Source organism: Egretta garzetta, unplaced genomic scaffold, assembly GCF_000687185.1.
Source record: "Egretta garzetta isolate BGI_Z169 unplaced genomic scaffold, ASM68718v1 scaffold411, whole genome shotgun sequence".
NCBI lineage: Eukaryota > Metazoa > Chordata > Aves > Pelecaniformes > Ardeidae > Egretta > Egretta garzetta.
The window spans coordinates 733,486-738,801 of NW_009258541.1; positions in this window are offsets into that span (position 1 = coordinate 733,486).

The window sequence follows — 5,316 nt, forward strand, 5'->3', positions numbered from 1 at the left end:
CGTGTGTGGAAGGGATATCAGGCAATGTCACTTAGCCACCAACGGCACATTTCTGTCTGAAAATGGTAAACCTTTGCTAATCACCTCTCTTTGAGAAATCACCTTCTGCTCCATGTTGTCGTCTGCTGTAAGCTGGGTTACTGCATGTCTTGGGCACCAGAGAACAGATTTCTCAGGATGCTTTTTGCCATAGGTGCCATATGTCTAGCCTAAATCCTCAGTTCAGCACAGCAAACCTGGAGCGACAGTGGTGGTAAGAGCAGCTGCATAGCATTTTCTTTTCTGTGGTGGTTTCATTCTGTTGTAGCACTGCCCTCAACCTAAGCACATATGGCCACAGATACATGTATTGCAACCAGAGCAGTATATATCAGTATACAGTCAATGCGTTTTCTCTCATGCACGTGTAAACTCTCGCCTGTTTCCTCTGCTAACAGTGATCAATACCAGTCCTGACATATGGTTGGAGGTCTCAGGCTTGTAGGTCTGTTTTCCAGAAGGATTTTCCTTGTGCCTGACAGGTTTTGCATGGTCGCTTGGCTTTCTGGCCACTGGAATGAAATAAGCCTTACAACCCACCGGTGGTCTCAAAGGAGTCTGGTTTGGGATCAGACTCCACTTACCTCATTTCGAAGGGGGACTCCCTGGCTGTGTGGTCTCAGTTCCTCATGTAGTTGGTGAAAGAAGATGAGGCACCTCAGGAGGAAGGCACACACTCTTCCTCACCTTTTGTAGGATGGGGTGATTCATCTCTACAGGTGCCCGGGTTCCTCCATTTCTACAGGAAAAGCTCACCTCTAGTAACCAGGTCTTCTCACTACAGAGTCCAGACCCTGCCGCGGTGACTTGGTGCAGACTCAGGCCCCTCCTGTCGCTCGAGCCAGGGGTGGCTGCGTGCACTTTGCCGTCCCACTCTGTCACTGGCAGCTGGGATGAACGTGGCCTTATGAAAATTGTTGGCTTTGCTGTAAGCAATTAGTAACATTTTTCCCATGACGTGGGCCATGTGATTTATAAGCCTCTCAGAAAATTTTCTGAAACATGAGCCAATTTCTCTTTTAAAACTGATATTAAATTAAAAAAAATATATAAATCTTACAATGCTAGCAGTGCTGAGCAAGACAGTATCAAAAAATCTTACATAGTTCTCACTGCCAACCGATACAGATGTATACCTTGCAGTGGAAAGGGCACAGAGCCTCAGTTTTCAATTAAACCAGCTCAGCTTTTCATCAGTAAAAATTGAGGTCCACAGTGCCAAATAAAATAAGGCCAGGTCCTTACCTGGTTTAAACTGGATGAGCTCCATGTAGCTTCAGTTGACCCGTGCTGAATTACACTTGCTGGATTTTGGCTGTTAAATCACTTTCCTTCCCTAACCAAGTAAGACGTACAGCAGGCTTGCAAGGGATGTGTCTAAAGAGACATGTTGCTGTTCTGCACCTCTTTGGTCCTGGATTCACAGCTCCTGCAGATGTGAGTAGGATCCTGTTCATAAATAGATTTATCGGAGGTTTTCTTCTCCTTTGGAGTCTACATTTATGTTTATGGCTTGCTGGTGGAGCATTTGCACTAATGGACAGAAGATTTTTATCTGTTTCTTTGTTCTTGCATGCTATAAACTATAATTTTAACACCGAGTGAACAAAACTGAGAGGCAGTATAATCTCAGTATAATATTTTTGTGACAAGATAGGGGGCATAAATGGCATCTACAAGCACCGTGTTCTTCCCTTGGTGCTCCCAGTAATTTTAGCACTGCAGTTACATAGCGAGGGAGGAAAGTTAGAGAGACCCATTGGGGTAGCAAAAATTTGAATGAAAACCCCCAACGCTGCTGGTGATTCTGTCGTGCTTCCACATTTAGGTTCCTCTACCACTGAGCCGAATCATGAAGAAACACTGAGAGGATTAATCATACTGCTATATATTTTTCAGCTATCTTTTGGCAGCCTTTTGAAAGTCACAGCTAAAAATACTGAAAACACTTTAGGCTTAATGGGATTTGAGTTAAGATAAAGGAGAGCATAGAAAGAAAAAGTCTGAGAACAACGAGCTGTGTTATGGCTGTACTTACTGAGGTCCCAACGTAGGCGAGATAACAAAAGGCCTGTTCATCCGAGTTAAAGGCTCACCTGATCTAAAAAGGAGCCAGACATTGTACTCTGAAAAGTTGTGTAGGTTTTGAGGGACTTCCCTTACTGGAACACGACTGAACAAACCTTTGTCACTTCAACCACCGCACAAGGGGAGGAAGCGCCCTCGGAGACAGATCCCTGGCAGAGCAGTAACCCCTAAGGGTTATGGCAGAAGCACTGGTGTCTTGGGGCAAGCCCAAGGCTGTTTTAAAACCTACTGAGAGCTTAAACAGCCCAAACTCCCCTCTTCTCCCTGCCTTCCCCTCTGGGCTGGGTGCTCCAGGGCAGTGGGGAATCCTTGACCAGACCCAGAGCCAGAGACACTGGTCCAGCTCAAGGGTGTCCAGTCTTCTTTCCCAGGCACGGATGTTTATATGCTTGGGCAGTATCATCCCTAACACAAATCATCGGGGCTGCACACGGGCCACCAGCAAAGGGCCAGCTGATCACAAGAGATGCTCAGTGACTTGTAAGGGCAGGCAGCAATCAGCATCTCCCAGACTCAGAAGACCTCCCAGTATTTTAAGCTTAATAGCCCAAACCTTAGACCTGAATCAGCAGTTCATTTTAGGATACAGACCATAAAAGCTTAAATAGAGATCAGCAAGTAAATCCAATTTTTTTTCCCACCTCTGCCTACTATTTTAGTGTTTTACGTGGCTTCTGTGAGTTGTTCTCACAAAGACATTAAAAGACTCAAAGTCAAGAAAAGCATAGGAGTAGCTGGCTGCAGTAATAAAATGCATTTCTTCACTAATTTTACAGGCTGCTGTAAAGTTGTCCCCATGTGACTGTATTTACTCACTTCCAAGTCATATTTCTTCTCCATCACTGAACAGGGATGGCCAGAAATAAAACCTTTACTAAGCTGTTGTTCCTTCCCCCACTTGATGCAGAAGCATTGACTTTCCAGCACCCAAGAATTCAAACTCATAGTGATGTTTGGACACTTTGTATGTCGATCACTTCTGGTTTAATGCATGTGTAGGTTGTTATTTTACACCTGTTATTAGGCATAGGCTATAATGGCCTGGATTTAAGGTACCTGGATAAAAATGTGAAAGCACAGGTTGTAAATCCAGGCAATATTGTACCTATTGAATGCTCATATCAAAATTCTTCCTGCAGGTGCAGAATCCAGTTTGCGCTGATTAATTTGATGCTGAAACCCCAAAATGGATTCTGAGCATCCCAGCCAAGTTACAGTATTAACACCATACCCTTACTGATCTCAGCAGGCTTTAGTGTTATTGCCATTGACTGGAGCTGAGATATAGAAAAGTTAAGTAATTTCTGCGGCACTACGTGAAGTTAATGGTAGGGTCAGGAGTAAAACTCTGGCTATTTGCCTTCAAAGCCAGTACTCCATTTTATAGCCTAAAGGCAGCATTGAAAAGAGTAAGCCAAGGAGCTGAAGGCCATCGGCAGAGCTGTCTCTTTCCTCAGTTCTCCATTTACCCGAGTTTAGCTGCCGCTAATCTTATCTCAGCTAATTGAGATCATTAGAGTGATTCTGGTTTACTGCAGCTGGAAATCAGCATTTACAGTGGGAAAGCAAATACTCCAATGCAAATATTCCCATGTCCTGAGCTCTTAATGTCCCTCTTTTAAAAAAAATACTTTAATCCCATTACATAGAGGCTCAGGCTTGCAGAAGCGTTTGAGGATTGCCTCGGAGCAGCATGTTGTTGGATTTCGTCTCAGAGCTGGAACTTGTGAACGAGTCAGTGGTGCCGTTGGGGACAAATAGGACTTTGGAGCAAGGTGCTTCACTTTGCGTCCTTCATCTCTCCATCTTTAAAATAGGGACAGCCATGTAAAAGAGTTGCTATGTAGCAGGCAAACGCTTTGAGTACACGCGTGACAGCATGACTGGCCTTGCTTCAGCCTTACCTGTCGTAGAAGTGGAAAACTGCGGGAGCTGGGGCATCCACAACCGGCCGGGACAGCACGAACTGCAAATAGTTGTGGGTTGATCTTGGTGCCTTTTTCTCACCTGGGTGCTAAATCCTTTCAGCCCTGCGCTGTTTTTTTCCTAAGGTGGCACTGGTGCATCACAGATTACCATGGCACAAATGAGCAAGGTAGGGGCATTCCCCAGGTCTCCTGGAGCCTCTTGATTTCTCCTCCCTGCCTAAGATCTGTTACTGCACTTTGTGTCTCCCTTCTTGGTGACCATGCCTTGATATGAGGGGATGGAGACTGGTGGGGCAGTGAGGGGGTTTGAAGAGGTAAACAGCAGGGATGTAGGAATGGTCTGAAGTTGCGCCAGAGCAGGTTTCGGTTGGACATTAGGAAAAATTTCTTCACCGAAAGAGTTGTCAGGCACTGGAATGGGCTGCCCAGTGAAATTTTCGAGTCCCCATCCCTGGAGGGATTTAAAAGCCAGGCAGACGAGGTGCTTAGGGACAGGGTTTAGTGGTGGGATGGCAGGGTTAGAGTAACAGTTGGGCTTGATGATCTTAAAGGTCTTTTCCAACCAAATGATTCCATGATTCTATGATTCTATGAATCCCAATAAAATGGAATTGCTGGGAACATAGCTTCAGATCCTAACTCAGAGCTTAATTTTTGCTTTGCTCGGGTTTGAACACGGGCTTGGGGAGGGTTTGCTTGTTGTTACCCCCCCTGCCCCGAGTTGAAGACTGGAACGCCCCTCAGCCCCCAGCATCCCTCTCCATTACCCCTCAGGCACGGACTGAGGGGAGAGGGATGGGGTTTGTTTCGGAAGCAGGCGACTCCGCCATCCCAAGAGGAGACTCTGGGAGCCATGAGCAGGCCGGCGGCTCCCGAGGTGCTGCCGTGCATAGTCCAGCTGTGGGGCTGCTCCATTCCGTCGGGCTGCCTCAGGCACAGCACCAGCCTACACTTGCTCTCCTAACACCTTACACCCCTCTTAATACCTTAGAATCATAGAATCATAGAATCACTTTGGTTGGAAAAGACCTTTGAGATCATCGAGTCCAACCCTTAACCTACCCCTGCCATCCCACCACTAAACCCTGTCCCTAAGCACCTCGTCTATCCTTCTTTCAAATACCTCCAGGGATGAGGACTCTACCACCTCCCTGGGCAGCCCATTCCAGAGCCTGACAACCCTTTCGGTGAAGAAGTTTTTCCTAATGTCTAGCCTAAACCTGCCCTGGTGCAGCTTCAAACCATTCCCCCTCGTCCTATC